Raw genomic sequence first — 19346 nt, forward strand, 5'->3', positions numbered from 1 at the left:
TTACATACTATATTGTTGAAAGTTGCTTCAGTAGTAAAAAGAATTATGTTTAAAGGGTTAATTATCTAGCTATTTATAATAACTTTTTATACACATTATTGATCAATTCTTTTTAAGTTTTCATTTAAAATATCCTTAAAATATTCTTTTTTGTTCGACACTGTCAGAATTTGAGAATTTTCTCCTATGTGAACGGATTTTGATAAATGTCACAATTTGCCAAAACGAAACGTCAAGCTAATTTTAAAGTTTTTAAGCGATCTGGAGCCTTTAAGGGGTTCGTCGAACAAAAAAACGTTGTATTCAACTCGTTCGTGTGTAAATTGGGTCTTTTTTGGCACTCGTGGGCCTTTAAAACGCTCGTTTCACTCGCGTTTTAAAATGGCCCACGCGTGCCAAAAAAGGCCCAATTTACACACAAACTCGTCAAATAAACTACTATATCACAACGTTTACAAAGTTGTGAGGAAAACTGTTGAATTATTTTTGTTTATAGTCTCTATTGATTATTTTTTTATCGCGCCTAAAATTATAGAAGAGTATATTAAAAAACCGGAAAAATTTTCAAAATGGACAGACATAATTTATGATGCGGAATATTCTAAATCATGTACATTGCCGCCTGAATACATTTGAATCTATTACACAATAGTAATTAACGTTATAAGTCCGGGAACTCATAGTTTACAGTACGAGTGAGACGTTTAAGGACGAGGCGACGAAGGAACCGAGTCTTGAAACTCGAAACGAGTATTTTATTTATTCACTTCAGTTTTCAAAGTCCGATTCAGAAACGAGTTTGTTAAAATTTGAGTTGGGAATTTCAAATGATTTAGATAGTTTACTTTATCTGTGGCTCGTCAACGGAGATAATAACTTTATCTGCCGTTCGTCAGCTCGTTAGATGCCATGGCAATAAAGTAACACTTTAGCATTATCAATCCAACAGTATAATGTCATATTTTACTGAAGTTTGAAGAAACATTGTATTTTGAAGAACTTTTTCTGATTATTTCTTTAGATACTTCGTTACATTCATATTTTGATACGAGTATGCCATAGAATTAGTGACAAATGAGTGTTTTAATTGAAATAAAAATACCAATAGATAACACTTTCACAAACTGAATTACATTGAATTACATCCCATTATAGACTAATTCCATAAAATCAGGTCTTACAAATACACTACAAATGATTCTTAAAAGCATATTTAAGTATTATTTTGTACTTTTACAATTCACTCCACTAATCTTCTCAATCTACTCAATCACAAACTGATACATAATAGTATTCCACTGTTATTAGAGATCTTGTTGTATTTTTATTACATAAATTATTACACATTCTAAATTTAACATTTATTTTTTATAATCGCAAAAAAAGTAGAAAAAAATTGAAGCAAAATGTTGCAAACAATTTTAGTTTCTTTAGTCTTGAATATTTGATAACAGCTTACAGTTATTATTTATTAATTTTATACTGTTCTAATCACAAATTGTATCGGATGTTCATTAATTAAAATTTCTCCTCAAAGTGGGCGTTGAAGAGTCGATTGTGAACACACTACGGATCTACGAACTACAGATCACTTATTGCGTTGTTTGTGTTTTTATTATTTTACAGTGGTGCGTTCACAATCGACTACTTCCTTTTTATATATTTTTGCCAATTTTAATGTGGCAGTAGAGCAAGTAGAGCAGTAGAGATTCAATACTTACGTGTTATGTGTACAATGAGTTTACCATGTTTCTTTGTTTCTCTTAAGTGAGTAGCCGACGTAATTTCTTCACTGGCGTGAAAAGTCCAGCTGCATTCTTTGAAATAATGCCAACCAATTAATGTGTCATCTTCACATCGTGTTGTCATCTTTGAAACATTTCAGACTTTGTTCAAAGAAGTTGTGTGAAACAAAGCGTTGAATTAATTTCGGTACTGTTTAACGTTTTCGTTTTTTAATTCTTTGTAAAACATATCCAATTGTTGTGAAATATAGTTACGGTAATTTATTCCATGATGTCGGCTTAACTGTAAAATTCACCTGAAAAATGGCATCAGGGTGTCTTCGGGCCTTTCCTAACCTCAACCCCGCCCATATCGATCTAGTTACGTTAACGATTGATACTTTCATTGGTGATGGAAAGCGACCTTTGACCCGACACCTGATTTTTTCGATTACGGATACTCAAGCAGTTGTATAATGTTTTCCATTCTACAAACATTTACCGCAGCCATTGATATGAATCATCCGTCGGCACGAGTCGCCTTCAGTGAAGTTAAATTACTAAACATTGTTAGGCATTCATCACGACTTATGATGTATGGATTATTTCAATATGTTAGCTGAACGTTGCCTCTGAACAAAAGCGATCATACTTGAAATTAATCGTCCTGGCATGCACTTAGTACGGACCAAATAAATAATTCGCCTCGCAAGAACCCACTTAACACCTACAAATGACGCGGTATCGGGACGACCCTTGCGGGACCCCGCTCCAACGGTTCCTCGATCTGGTGCAATCAAATTTAATGTACCCAACTTTTACACATTAATTATTTTAGAGACGACTTCCTCAAACGGAGCAATTAATAGTTTGGCAAAAAATTTATTGCGCACCTGCAAAAAGTTCACTTTTGCCAATTAGATTAATTTGGAGAGATGCAGCGTTCCGATTAATTTATGACCAAGCAAGCGAGCTTCTGGTAACAGACTGGGTGTCTCCAAATAATCACCATCATTCAACAACTTGCAACATTTTATTAAGAAACCTTAAACTTTAACGCATGCACTTAAAAGGTGAGTAATTCCTGTAATTCGCATAAATAATAACAATACTCTGCGTACTCGTGGCTACTTCTTTCCTCCTTCACATTTCATTAATTCAGCTCGATGGCAACAACAAAATTGCTAATTAAATTTCTAGTCTCTCGAGGCTGTTCTGATGTCGTCTAGACCCCAATTCTCTCTCTGTGTATTTTCTTACAGTAGCTTATGGCAAAGTACCCTGTAGAAGAGACCTGAGATGATCTTAGATTGGCGATACTGCTACTGAACTGCGGCCATTTGAATACATTACACTGGTCTAACGTATCATCAAGCTTATCCGATGAAGAGTTGCAATGGAAATTACACACTTTATGCAAGAGATAGGTGGGCGAGGGGCGAAGATCGTCATCGAGGAATATTCGTGGTACGTTAACCTTCACTCGGTGTGGGTGGACGAAATAAACGCAATTTCTATCTGATAAAAAGAGAGTCACGGTCTGGAAAGACGCCCTCATCTGCATGCTCCATCAGGGGTCCTTTAAGAGGCAGTGGGCGGACTTTTTAGATTATCATTGTAGTACCGCAGGACGCGACCGCATATGCGTAATTCGCATACATTTCCCATTTATCCCACAGTTATTTCCATGATTCAGAAGAATTAACATTTCATAATATTCCTATAAATTGCGAATGTTTACGACAACAATAAATTCCTTGGAATGATTCTATGATCATTTCCGGCGGCGGCGGCGGCATTGGATTTCAAGGGGTTTTCTGAAATGTCTTAATTTTTTTTCCAAAAGCTATAATTCGAACAACAGTTATTAGTTATGGGTCCAGATTCCGATTTTGATTTGGTGCACTACTACAACTACAGTTCGGATACAAGTTTTTATTTATTGACGTGCTTAGGACTCCCTGCGGTTTTATATGGAAATGTGTATGTTTACCTCATTTCTGAAGGATTTTTTTAAGTTAATTTATACCACTACTTCTTGAAACATGAATAATTATTACATACTCATGTCCAATCATAAAAATAAAGGAGGCGTTTCTTTACGACACGTTTGCAAATTTTTGACGACCAAACTTTCTGTCAAGATGCCGCCTTTTGAAACATAATCTCTTTTATATTATACGATTATTAATTTTTTTTAAATAAATCTACAAATAAAAATGTACTAATGTGACTGATTTTCTATTAGATTTATCTCTACACAATAAACTATTCAATTTTTAGAAACAAAGCTAGATTTTTGCTTCATTAACCATTTCTTCATTTTTTAAATTTAATTTTTTTCAGTAGTAAACGGTTCCTTACGTACGTGTACAGTAAATTAACCCCACCCATTACTTGTTAGGGAATTTTACGATTTAGCCAAATTATGATGGCAGCACCTTTGACCGTTGCTAAGCAACGGCCGTTCAGTGACAGTTTAGATTTCTTTCAATGACATTTTCATCTCGTTGCGTGATCGTTATTTAACAAAGGGTAACACTTATAACAATATTATTTGCTTCTTAACTTAGTGAACTCAATTTTAGCTGTAAAATGTTCAGCGCAAGCGAGGATGAAATGCCGTTTGAAATAATGGAAATGCTCAAAATTCCAACCAAAAAAATTTCGCGACAGATACGAGTGTTTATCAAACATTTATGAATTTTAAAGAAAAGAATAACATTAAATCGTTTTCAGAGAATGTACTGTTGGCATATTTCGAAGACAATTCCAATACAATGAAACCATCTGCTAAAATAATGCATTAGGTACACGTGGACTTACATTACTCGCTCCTTCGTCGCTCGTATGCAATTCATCCACTTGTACGTAATATGCTCTTTACTACTCTCGTAATGTAATATACTATTCTGTACTAGATCCAGTTAAATGATGACCTGTTTTTGTTAAGATTTCTATAAATATTAAAAACCATTTTCATAAACCAGTGTTGATTTCATTTGAACAACAAAAAGCAGTTAATTATAAATTGCGTTAAATATTTAACTTGGCGATTGCTGATCAAGACACCTGCATTTAATTTAATAAAATACCTATTCTCGCTAGTTACATATATAAACGCAGAATTCCGCTCTATAATTATTAGTTGTTGGCTGTTCTCCATTTAATTCGTTTATTTTCATTTCTACACCGTCCAACTTTTATGCAACGCCGTTGACTTTCATTTCGCAAACGTCGCCTCGGCTTTGTACGCCTTTGTGGAGCACGTTCGGTCCGTTTCCTTTTCTCGAAATTTCCTCCAAATGTCAGACCCACTGTGGGCACCACCAACGAGCGTCCCCCGCCGAGCGTTTCCAAAAAACATCGCGTTTCAGCCATAAAACTCCACGCCGTCGCGGACCTCCCGTACCCGTTGACATCTGCGGAATTTCCTTGCGAAACGACAGGGTGAGACATGTGTGCATGTTACGCCCCTGCTTCAGATTAAATTCAACCGCGGCGTTATGTATTAGGTCGTAAAGAAGCCACGGGCATCTGACCGATAGTTACAATACCTAGTAGGCACAAACGTATTGCACTAATAAAGCATAAGTAAGGCTCCGAGTGGGTGGGCCGCGCCACACCCTGCCGCTCCAGACGGCTTCAGGGTTGCAGGACCAACGTCCTGCTGGAGCTGCGGTCACCCATCTGGGTCAAAGTTGTGCACGCGCCGCCGAAACGTATTTGCGTATTTCGCCGCGACTTTCTCTTTCGGTGGTCTTGCGTCGGAGGAAGAGGGCAGATTGATTATTATATTATTTTATGAAACGGATTCCTCGCCTAAGTGTGCCAATTGTTGGGTGTGGGTGTTGCAAGGTCATGTGTTGCACGAAAAAACATATTTTTAACGAGATAATGATACTTTTACTTGCGATGTTAGATAATGAGGCGGAGGTACGCCGTGGTTCGGAAGGCGATTTCGATTCGTTGCCGGCTGGTGGTAATTGAGAGGCATTATCCTCCGAGTTCATTCATAAAGAACGGTATTATTTATTTAAATATGCTAATTAAATAGGAGTTATTACACGATGTTTGTGGAAATGTCTCGTAAATATTGTTAGCCTTCGGCTGTTATCCTGCCGTTACTTCTACAACATTAAATTTCATTAATCCATTAAAAAATTACGACGCCAATTTAATTCGCAGCAGGAAAACGGACGATTTTTCATTTTGATCCCAGTTGTATCCGGCACTGCCTCCAACATAGGCTCCCATTCATAAAGTTACGTTGACTCTTTTATACAATTTTTTCTAACGCAGGGCAAAATATAAAAACATTTTAAAATTCAACTCTTCTTACCAAAAAGCCTTTCGATTTCTTGATTTGCCTAAATTTCACAATCTAAGTAAATTTTTTGGAATTTTTCTATTTTTTTTTTGTAGCAACTTAGTTGGTTATTTTCAAGATCAGAAAGTTTTATTATGTTACTAACTGCATCACAATAATATTTTTAACGCAAGTCATTGTTGAATGCACTGGTGTATATGTGTATGTATACATTCTATTTAAATAATTCGGAACTTATTTAAAGTTCTCTTGTGCTGCAAAATATCTGTATTAGGTTAAATTGTTAATTTTTTTTTAAAGTCGATCTAAGAAAAAGATTTACAATTTTATAACTGAAAAACGTGTTATTTGACACTGGATAGCACCTGAAGAAACCAAATGCAGAGAACTGATTTCAGAACAGGCAGAATCGGTTTAAGCAAGCAAATCATTGGACCAGAATCTCTCAAAGAATCAGTTATTCGAATGGATTTTAACAAGCACCGAAACGGGAATACGAATAATTAAACTAATGTTCTGCACAAATTAATTTAGATTTTATTGATTAATATTTGATCTAGTTTATGGTTGTGCAGGTGAATAATTGAGTATTTGGTAAGCTAAATATTCTAGAGGTGGGTAGGTAATGATTTAGTATATGCATAGTTTGTTACAATGCGTAGGTCATATTTAAATGCAGGCAGCAAAGTAAAACACATTTTTGAACCACGTGAAGTGTTTTTCGATTCATGTATAGATGAATATTTTGTTTTAATATACAGTATGTCCCCGGATTGAGTTTACAAGAGGGAAATTTTTTTTATTTTTGATTTTACGCAAAAACTTCAGAGGAATAACATGTTTTGCTTCATCTGAAACTTTTACACAAAGTGTCACAAGATGGCACTTTCGAAAAGCCAAATTTGTTCAATCTTGCAACATTCAATTTTTGAATTTTTTCAAAAGAATATGTTAAGGAGATTTTCCGAACAATTTTTACCCCCGATTTGTGCACTAAAATTTGTCGAGATGTTGCTCGAAGGGTTCAGTTATGCATTGAGCATAATGGTGGTCAATTTGAACATTTTCAATAAAATTTAAATTTGAATGTTTTACGTTTGACAATTCTTGACATTTATTTATCTCAATTTAGATAGCGGCGTTGCCATGCATAAAAAAGGTCTCTGTAAAAAAGTGTCATCTTGCGGGACCAATTGAAAAACTTGCTACCACATTTCTGGGCGCTCTGTATAAATTTTATTACAATTGGCCTTGTTTTTTGACAAACAACTTATTACTGTTTTAAAATGTTGTCTTTAGAACAAAGAATTTATTCCATTCAGTGCTGGACCGGTTTTTGTCACATAATTACAAAATTTAATGAAAAATTTATGTATCACGCTTGGGTGTTCAGAAGCTTAAACTTCGATAGAGGGTTGAATTATGTACAGAAAACGGCGCAGAGTTAATAGAATAGCTTTATCTTCAATTATCGTTTGTTTTTTCAAAAAAAAAGAAAATATTTTTTCTGCAGTTTTCTTTATTTTAATGTTAAGTCTTCCTCTGTGTTGAAAAAGACTTTTTAATAACATAAATGGGGGTTTCAAATGAAGCAAAAAATGTTATTCCTCTGAAGTTTTTGCGTAAAGTCAAAAATAAAAAAAAAATTCCTCTTGTAAAGGCAATCCGGGGACATACTGTATACTGACCGCCACAAAAAGTCAACCATAAATATTTTTGAAGTGAAAACTTCTTTAGGCGCAACACAGGGCAGCGAATTAGTTTCATACGACATGCAAAAATCGTCAAGCTCGGGCCATCAGGCTGGACTATGCGAGTGCGACACGCTAAAATCGTCACGCTCAAACCGTCAGGCTCGCGCCGGAGAAAATACATTTTTTGAAGTGAAAACTTCTTTAGGTTATTTTTCTAATTAATAATTCATAATTTTATGAAAAGGAATGTACACAATGTGTTGATAACAGTATAAACAGTAATAACATGTAATCTAGGTTAACAAATTATTGCTTGCTATGAACATAATACAATAGTATATTACATTACTAGAGTAGTAAAGAGCGAGTAATGTAAATCCACGTGTACGTAATCTTGATACTATTTTTCTACGACCATTACTTACAGATACAACAGAAATGCATTATTTTACCAGATGGTTTCATTGTATTGTCTTCGAAATATGCCAACAGTACATTCTCTGAAAAGGATTTAATGTTATTCTTTTCTTTAAAATTCATCCGTTTGATAAACACTCGTATCTGTCGCGAAATTTCTTTGGCAGCAAATTGTTGGTTGGAATTTTGAGCATTTCTATTATTTCGGCCGGCGTACGCATTTTATCCTCGCTTGCTCTGAACATTTTACAGCTAAAATTGAGTTCATTTAGTTAAGAAGCAAATAATATTGTTATAAGTGTTACCTTTTATTAAATGACGATCGCGCTACGAGATGAAAATGTCAATTGAAACAAGTCTAAACTGTCACTGAACGGCCGTTGCTTAGCAACGGTCATAGGTGCTGCCATCATAATTTGGCTAAATCGTAAAATTCCCTAACAAGTAGTGGGCGGAGTTAATTTACTGTACACGTACTATGGCGGGCAAAAACAGTGGGACATCAATTTTTTGTCAATTTAAAAAAATTCGATGTAGTTCAAGCTTTATTGTCATTTTTTTGACACTCTTCCAGTTGACAGTTTAAAAATTTATTTTATACCCCTATTTTCCTTTTCCAAATGCCTTCTTCTTTTGATAAAGGTAGATTTTGATTGGAACTTTGCATTAAATAAATATTCACTACGTGCTTACTTACAATCATTCCCTACAACCTACAATACTTAATGACAACGTCAATTAATTCAAAGTAGGGTTAGAATCAGATAAGGGTTATTTCACATAAAAAGTCAAGACAATGACGTTGATGTCCCACTTTTTTTGCCCGCAATAGTACAGTCTGTTTTTTAATCAAAGAACCACAACACCGCATTTACACCTAAAATAGAGCTGACAACATTGTACACTTTTGACCTAGGGTGAAAAATCTCATCATATAGAAATTGAGGTTATTAGAGATATTAGAAGCGCAGCATATTAATAAAGCTAACAATAACTAATAACAACTAACTTGAAAGTTTAATAAATGTCTTACTTTGCGAGGCATTTTTAATAACACGTTCAAATTTTAGATGCGAGTTTGCGTACTTTCAAGGACATTAAAAATGACAGTCGTTGGCTGGTATAGCCAACAGATCTCATTAAATTTCCTAAATTTAGTAAAATTTTATATTTGCAAACCTAAATCAACAGGTCGTGGTTATTTGATTAAAAAACAAACTATACGTAAGGAAGCGTTTACTAGAGGGGTTGTTGGTGCGATTTTCGTTATTTACACTAGCGGTCGTAGAAAAATGTATTTACAGATTGAAGTTATTTTTAAACATTAATAAATTAATTCCTGGAGAAGAGTCTTTTTCCTTTGTTTAAATGTCATTATCATGAAAGAATATAACTCTTCTGTTGCACATTTCTTCACGGTACCTGACCATAATAACATAATAATTATTTGCTTATGCTTTTTAATTTGACATTTGTAAACACTTTTTTGGTAATAGCCCATTAGTCATTTACGCCAATTGAATAAGTTCCAACGTTTATGGATAGAGGTGTAGTCAACATTAATTTAATTTATTACTATAAATCATCTGCGGCTACATAATCGAATATTAAAATTATTTGCATAAAAACAAAAAGGCGGAGTAGTTGTTGAAATTATAAAGAAAGGTCGTAGATGTATGTGGATGACTTGCCAAAAGTGGCAACAACGAAACAATTGACAAATTGAAGAAATCTCTAAGAAAGTATTGACAATTTTTCAACTCATCGCCTTGTTTGCCGACACAAAATATTACCGAGAACAATGTTGCTCTCTAATTGTGACGTAACAATTTTTTCTTCACAAATAGTATCTATTAATTTAAATCGTCATTAATTTATTCCTCCACTCGATTTGCACAATAAGATGTATGAAAAAGGTGGTGGCAACAATGATCTTGATCAACAACTCGAATTCATAGGTTATTGGCGAAGTAAAATATGCAGCTACAGATTTCAAAACAAAGAAAAACAATAATTTACATTGTCTGACATAATAAAATGTGTCTGAATGTTAACTGTTTACCTTGTTATTTTTTGTCAATTTTTAAAATGCAAGTTATCGCAATAACATCTGAATAAATTTATTTGTTCCATGTCCGAAAAAAATTTTTGGTTGGTCATGAATATTAGTTTCGGGTGATTTAGGATTGTGACCAACGTGTGGGTCATATTCCATCGGTCAGTCCAATTAGAAAGCGTGAATCGATCAGTGAACAATGCAGGGGCACGAATAGATTTTTTCTGCAAGAATTCGCCGCCCATGGACACGACTTGAATAAACCCAATCTAAAAGCGAATTTTTCTGTCTGTTTATTGATCGATTGGTCATGGTGTGTGGTGGACACGAGCAAAAATCATTGTTCTCTGTCGAAACTAGACACTGGAGAGAAATCACAAAAAAATTTTTTTCGGTACTTCCTTTCCCTACAAATCAATTCCCTCTCGTCCGTTTCCTTATAAATAAACAAATCTCATTTCCAGCACAATCGCCACTCTATCTTCACGATTTTTAACCGTCTCGCTATTGATTTTATTAGATAATTGAAAGCATGCAACTCCGACCGGTCTGTATTGTTACATTATATGAAATGCAATTACCTCTAACAATTGCAAAGAAATATATTAGATCCAGCCACACCTAAATTGGTTTCTAAATGCTCTACCGGCGAGTTTTTACCATCGCAAGGTTATCAGGAGGGTGTCGTAACATTTAGACTTCTTGTAACCAGTGGCCTTATCTGTCATTATCCATGCAAAATTCCTTACGGTGTCCGCCTAAGCCACCTCTGCACTGGAGCGTGCGGCGATGAACACAGTTGATGGCACGCCAGCCGCACCCCGAACGAGACTATCATCTAGTATTTATTTTATCACCACTTTTTTCACACAAAACGACTTTCTTCGTCAACACTTTGATGTTTCCACGTGTACAGCACATAATTTTCTCATGAGCTCTTGACTGTTACATACACTGCGGTCAGCACTGTACGCCGCCGCAGCTTCCTGTGGGCGGCTCCACCGATGATAGATGAGCTGTAAAAAAATTAATTAAGTGCAAATATTTTTTAATTGAATTTTTCCGAACCTTTCTGGCTGGAATCATCGACGACTAATTGGTTCTAATGGCACTCAATAAGCATAAATCTAAGATCGGGCGATTCCTCCGAGTGCGTACGGTACCGTGTGGGTGAAGCCTTGACAGCAGCATAAATTGCAACAAATAAATATTTAATCAATCATGGCAACGTTACATAACGAAAATCGTGTCCGTGACACTTCGCGATATGTACATCGGGAAAAAACTTCAATTATTTAATGGTAAATGGTAATACATTCATGGTGCGTTATTTATTACCAATAATAACACACGAGATAAAAAGTTTTTGTCGGTGGAGGAGAAGGGCGAGCGAATGCAAATTACGTTTTTGTACTCCTACGAGTTTGATTCATAAATCATACGAAATACCAAATCGCAGGAATGGGAAGCCCTACATTCGCGCGACTTGGGTGGCAGGAGTTACTTGTGCAAACTTGGCTGTTATTTCATATTTTGGAAGGGAAACCATAAAATTGTAGACTGAGAATTTGAAACATAAGACCAATTTAGGCCACCAAGTGTGATCACTGATCACGTATGCCAAAAAGAATTCAACTAAGCTTAATCACAGTCGCTGAATGCAAAATTGAAAATTGCTCTAAAAATGTAGGACTATAGTTGGCGCGGCAAACCAGTGGAGCAGGCACGAGGTGTTCACGTGATAGGTTGTAGCGCCAAATTTGAGTTTTGTGCGGGAAATTTAAATCTCACTACTTTAAAAATGGATGGAAAGTGCGGCTGCATGCATTGAGCTGCACCATACTTCTTAACCCGCGCCTTTTAACCAATAGGAAACTATTCCCCGAAAATCACGTGGAGATCACCAAAGTTTATTACTCTATTGAGTCGCCGCGCCGACTATAGAATGAAATATTTATTACTTATTTATTACTTTTGTAATAATCTGTAAAATAAAGGAATGTTGGCAGTGAAAAGTATAGATCTGAGGAGAAGAGAATAAAAAACAGGAAAGAAAAATTGTTTGTATTTAAAATGTAAAAGAGAAGGACCAGCAGTGTACAGTCGATGGACAAATAAAACTGGGACAAAAATGACAATCACATAAGTCAAAATTTACAAATTTGCATCGTTTAATTACGGCTTTATCACAAATAGGTTAACTTTGGAATGACATATTGTATATACACTGACAAATATATTGACAATTCAATGGTCTGATTTACACAGATTAAATTTTAAGTGTCCCAGTTTTATTTGTCCACCGACCGTACACTGAGTTCAAAAAAATATTAAAAATTAACAAATCCAACAAAACCCCTTGCTTTAAGAAAGTTATTTTTTATTTCTGATACTTTGACCCAAAGAAGGAAACTCTCCAATAAAAATAGTAAGTGGTTAACCTCACTCAATTTAGAATCCCTCAGCCACGAATTCAATTGCATCACCAACGTGTTGAAATTCTTTTTCACCGTATAATTTTATATTTCAACAAGATGATGCTCGAGCCCACCAGCAATTAGATTTTTCTCGGTGGTCTCTCTTCAACTGGTTCTAGTCTGAGAATCTGTTGTAAAGTGAATAACTGGCCAGAATTTTTGTGAACAAATCCACTTGATGCTCATTCGATTCGCTCTGGTTGTTTTTCTTGCTCGTGGTCACACGCGATGTTGCATGCAGTAGCGCAACAGTAGGGCACCCCGAGGGTAGGGCCGTTAAAAAAAATTATCTATTTATTATAATACCCAAATAGATAATTATGAAAATAGGAGCGTAATCCAGTTCCGTAAGACTCGGAACATTCTAATGAAACTGTTAGAGGGTCATACTTTGTGAAATCTGAAACCACTTTTATTATGAGGTACTGGTTTCAGTATTAATTTTTTTACTCGAGTTTATCACTCGTACAGGATTTCAAGATTTCACGTTTTTCGGAGTTGTAAAATTTTCTGTTGAGGGTTTACAGAGGAATTGCTTCAGAAATGAAGTGCTTGTGATTGCAACGATTAGACTTAATTTACACAATTATTTTATATGTTATAATCATTAAGTGGAAAGTGTAGCTGACTTTAGTTCTTGCTGTATAAATTCCCAGCAGCAACATTTCTTGCGTTTTTAACTCTAATCTTATTGCGTGGGTACAAACCAACGTTTACTGCCTTGGCGCTTTTATTGATTTTTTTTAATCAATTCCACCAAGAATTCTTCATTAATCATGTTTTCAAATACTTTCTGAAATTATTGCTATTAAATTTGTTATTACAGAACATTAAATAATTTATTTTTCTTGTTAAATTGTTACAATGTATTACATATTTAGAGCCGAGTAATTAAGAAAAATGTATTAATATATAAATTAATTTATAACATTTGCAGGTTTAATACAGAGTGACCTTAAAGTTGTTATTTATTATAACAATTATCATCGAGATTGATGCATTATTTAAGTTGTATTAGTTAATTAAGGCAAAATAAATGCATTGAAACTTCTTTAGGAAATTTTAAATTAAAATTTTCTTCATTCTATTGAATAAATGAGAGCTGACAGGTATGGCAATAAAAAACAAATTTAATGAAATAAAAAAATGTTTGGGAAGCTCTCGAGTCCACTTTTAACAAAACTCCATCGAATGTTAACACGATGAGAAATAAAGTTTATCGCTGCAATAAATTTAAAACAATGCGAATAGGGTGTTAGACGCCAATTTCCGATAAATAACTGAGACAATCCCAGGCCCTGCCCAGGTTACGCCACTGCTGGACGAATCTTGACCACGATTTGGCAACGGTTCTTGTGACAAGCGCGTTACATAACATTTTCATTATTAAAAATTGATTATTATGATATTGGCAATTTTTAGCGAACCGTGAAAATTCGAACGTGTTCATTTGAAACCTAATTATAATATGATTCCCCATGAAGGCCAATGTGGCTGTTTACATTAACAGAAAAAATTCAAATGCTCTCAAGGATGTCACATTCGACGTTACACCAGAAACTTGATAGATCATAGTTTGCCATGAGACGCCATCAGTCGCCATGACGGACAGGAGTTAGGGTCGGTTCTCACCGTCGCGCGGACACCTGCGACGGTCTAGGTGTGGTCGTTGTCTTTGATTGAGTCGCGTTTCATAATCAAGGTGATACACTTTTCTCGATATTCCTTGCTAGGAATCTTGACGAGACGCATTTTTTTTAAATTGTTTTAAAGCGATGGAAGGTGGCTTGGCCTTAACATTTAATAAATCGTTCACTTATCGCCATTAATTAGAAATTTTATACACCGTTGGATTGTCTTAAGTTTTTACGCAACGCGTTTCTTCAGCTCGAGCGGAAATTGCGACTTTTTCCACAAAAAAATTCCAATAGTCGATTGATTTATGTGGGATCGGCGAGAAAATCGCGACTTTCGCACAAAAATACCGATTGCGAAAGAAAGTGCAGCTTTTTAATGTGGGTGGCATTTACGCCTCATTGTTCGTGTTAGTCTAATTGCTGGTAATTTTCGTTAAGTTGGTGGAGCGTCATCGCCGAGCGGAATAAATTGCCTTCCGACTTTCATTATCAGTTCAGGACGGTATGAATTGCTCAAGATTTACGAGAGAGATTTTTTCCGAGACGGATTGTACGTGATTTTTGTCAAATTGTGACATCGTGGTTGAATACCGGAAAATTTGGCCTGATTCGGGACAGCTGTAACACAAACAGCGAAGAAAAAGAAGTGTGTTGGTGGGTTAAAGTGGGTCTTCCACTGATTTAATGTCATTGTAAAAAAAACACCACTTTGGGACATTGTGGTCAACCGATAAACTCTGTGCAGAACTGGTTATGTAAAATATTTAATCATTTTGTTAGACTAATTTTCTTGCGTGTCAGTTGCACATTTCCAGTGGGATATTGCGTTTCATTCATTAAGTTCTCTCCAGATAATCCGTATTTTATATTTGGTTTACCAGTGTTGTTCAAATCTGCCAAAAACAAAAGAAAGAACCCTTAAAACTGAAATTAATAATTATCTTTAAGGAGATCCGGAATTATGTCAGTTAATATTGACAGGAATTGGTTTTTTATTTATTTTTATTTACCATTAGAATCGAATGTTTTATCTATTAATTTTGATTGTGACCGCAACGAAAATAACAGTAGGCGCTGTTTAGCTGTGTGCTGCATACGTTTTCCACAAATTTTTTGGTGGTGTAAACGTGATGTGAAAATGTCAAAACTTGATAATGGTGGTAAAGCAATGAGCTCAATGCATTTATCAATATTAATAACGGAAATTAATATTTGTAATAGAAGAAACTAAAAACGTCTGTCTGATTCTGTGCATACGTTTGTTGAAAAGTGGGGTTATGTCCAGGTACAGATCATTCAATGTCAAAATCTCAAAATCACCTCATGCAATTCTCGATCGAAATGAAGGAAATAGTCATTTGGCAATAAGAGAAATGGGAAAAATACCTGGGGATTTCCGTTGGCTTCAATAAATATCACGAAACAGTCAATATTGACCGTTTTGTCTCAGCTTTGAGAAGACGACGTGGCATTTTCTTTTTGAATTCAGAAATTTCGTACCAAAACTCAATTTTATAGATATATGGGCACACAGTGTACTTCGAAAAACGTTTGCGCAAGTTGTTCTGTCAGCGTGACGCTTCTGCCAAAATGGCGCCTCCGAGAGTTGCCAACTGCGGCGGGGTTTAGTGTTATTTAAAATTCCCTATCAATAACCTAGCAACTGAAAAGTTACTTCTATCAGATTAGCTTTAAATTATGCTACAGCGTGATCAACAATGACTGAGTCTGTTGGCAATGAAACAATTGAAAGATATTGGTGTTTTTTGGTCTCGCAATTGGCACTGACCTGTTTATGCTATTACAAAAATTAAACTTTGATGGGAAACTTTATTTTGCCTGTCAACAGTGTCAAAGCTGACAACCGGAAATGCCTTTAGATTACAGTGGTACCAAAATCATACAAATTTTCATTGGTACCAACAGATTAAGTCATTCTTGATCACGCCGTATATTAAGCCGTTTTTTTTCACGTAGTACCATATTTTTCATTATTCAATGATTTATTTTAGTTATTTTTGTTTTTCATTAAGTGGTTCATTACATTTAAAATAATGTGTGATTTTCATCATCAATACACTGCCTTTTCTTAACTTTATCGGCCTAAAATTGTTTATTGTTGTATTATTACCGCTATGTGAAAAAAAAACTTAAACTTAACAAAAAGCTTGCAGCAGCAAGTCGTAAACAGGAGTGGTCTAGAAAACTACAGAAAAAAAAACTAGAGATTAGAGTGGCAAATTAAAAGTCAGTTAGTAGAGAGCAAGTTATTTAGTAATTCTTCTAGGAAGAAAGCGCAACTTTTTAGTGGGTCGGGTTAGACATAAATACATTCTGTAAAATACTTTGTCTTAACCAAAGTGTTAGTCCTAGTAAGATTCACACCTAAAATATTTTTATAAAAAAAAAAAAAATAACTGAAGGAGAGTACCTGGGGAGAGACAGTGCAAAAGAAAGAAAAATGATGGCGAGATTTAGATGTGGGAACGAGAAAAGAGAAAATAGGTATTGGACGGAAGGAGAGGAAAACAGAATGTGCTATGAGGAGAGAGAGACAATTGAGCACATGTGGAATGGATGTAGCGAAATAAGAGAGATGAAGAGAAGGGTACGGGGAGAAATACTGCATGAAGACGGAAGGCAGGCAGGATGAATGAAAGAGATATAGAACAGGAAGAACAGAATATAAAAAGAAAGGGGTGGGGGATAGAAAGAAAACTGTTGTTTTATAGCATTTTCTTCCAGATTTAAGAACATCTAGTAACATTTTTTTACGACATTTTACAAACAACAGGAAAAGGAAAGGATACATTTTTCATTCCCCCCGAAGGGGGGCGGGCTGCTGAGGCTTTCCAGAGCCTTTTCAGCCACACTGACGGGAAGATTCAGGATGGGTACGGTGAGGTACTGAGAGGTTGATATTGCCCCAGCATTCACCTTATCTGTGATATAAGACATATCACGATGTGATGGTGTGGGGAAATTTTTGAAAAAACCCACACCTGGTCAGGGTTTGAACCCGGGACCTCCCGAATGTAAAGTGGCGCGCTAGGCGCTTTGCCACAGTACTCGGTTACAAACAACAGGAATGTGTCCACAGTAGGGGCTGTCAGTAAAGGTTTCAGAGTATTGCATTATCATTAAAGTTTTTGGGTACAGATCTTTATTCTTCTGAGAGATAAGGTGGCATTTGTCACAATAAAAATAACAATGCCGAGTGTTACAAATTTCGGTTTCGTTCGCTTCGCATATTTTGTAAGTGTTGGGTAACGTTTCTTGCAATTCTCTCTCGAAAATGTCCAGTTATTTAAAATTTGGACGACACACTACAAGATTGTGTTGTTGACCGACACCTCGCCCAGATTCCGATCGAAGGTGTCCGCTGTGAACAACGAATCTTTGCCATTTCTACATCGAAACGGTGACGGAAATGCGACAGTGTAAAATGAGGAAACCTGATATTGTCTCACGTGGTAAAATTAGCAATTTAATCCTGTCAATCACTCCGACATCCACATAAAAATTGACGTAGGTTTTCACGGTTCTTGGCACAATTAGCGGTTTGATTGCATAATCAGCGACTACTTCAGAAGTTTCTTTCACACAACAATGAATAATCACAATCAAAATAGTGAAAAACAATTTGAAAGATCAGAGGTCAGTGCAAATATTTGTGTTTGTATAGCAAATGACCCCCAATAGTAATTGCCCTCTCGCCTTGGCATGCCTTCGGTTTCTTTACAAAAGCGCAACAACAATACGCAAAAAATGTAGGCACGCCCATTCGAAAATCTGCAAAATTTCTAAAGAGCACGACTGGCGTAACCCTGAAGACCCGAGTTTTGACAGTCGCCTGTAAATAACTCATCTCTTGTGTCTTAACCTCCTTTTACCCTATTAGTCATGAGGATTGTCACGTTGGTAAAAAATCCACAGAAAAACTGAAAAAACGCGAATGGCAAGGTTCTCCAGTTGAAAAAACGTGTGCAGTGTGCCGTGTCATATGTGCAATGAATCATGTTGATCTCGTTTTTGACGAGACGAGACTGAAAATGTCAGACGTTCTCGTCTCTTTAATAATTACCGCTTGTAAATAAAGTTTCATTAATCACGAGTAATGACTACCTACCTGAAATGCTGACAAAAAAATCTACTCGATAATAAATGCACCGGAAAAAAGTGTTACAAAAAATCATTTAAATGAAAAGGAAAACCAGATACAAGATTTATCAATTTTATAAATACAAGGTACAGAGTATCTCATATGTTGTTTTATCGAAACATCTCTCTTAGCTTAATCGTACACATATGTATACTCGACTCGCGTCGTTTTATTGGTTGCCTACCTCTCGAAGAAACGATTATTAATTAATTAGTTATTAATAATTAATGCTTTATCTTCAATGGTAAAACCCATTTTACCATTTCTGGGGTAATTGTTGCCTTACAATTACAGGAAACGCGCGTAAACTTTGCCGAAATCGAAAACTTTTTTGAAGGTTAAGATGAACACCGTTGCTTTAAAACTAACGTTTCTTTGACATTTCACCCCAAAAATCTGCTTACCAGTGGCCTTACGTTTGGCAATAAAGCTGTAAATTAAAATTACCCATTCTTACGAATGTAAAATGTTGTTATTGTTTATTTTGTAAATTTACTTCATTATCAGATAACGTGTAAAATTCATGTTATGAGGTATGATTTATTATAAAGTAACGTTTGAGCCCACAAATTGTCTACGCCCATTGAACGCTTAATTGCATAGGATTCCGCTACGACATGACATATGCAACGCCTGCTCTGATTTGTTTTCTTCCCGATCACTTTGTATTTTCAGTATATTTAGTTTAACTCATCCAGAAATATTGTATTTTTCAGATTCAAACAAATTCAGTTGATTTTTGGTATTTTATATGGTGAGTCATGTAGGTCTTAAATTATTCACTTTTAGATAAATAAACGAATAGAATAAAAGAAGAATGCAAGTTTACAACTGTTACTACACTGTAAA

The sequence above is a fragment of the Tenebrio molitor genome, chromosome 9 (genome assembly GCF_963966145.1).
Source record: "Tenebrio molitor chromosome 9, icTenMoli1.1, whole genome shotgun sequence".
NCBI lineage: Eukaryota > Metazoa > Arthropoda > Insecta > Coleoptera > Tenebrionidae > Tenebrio > Tenebrio molitor.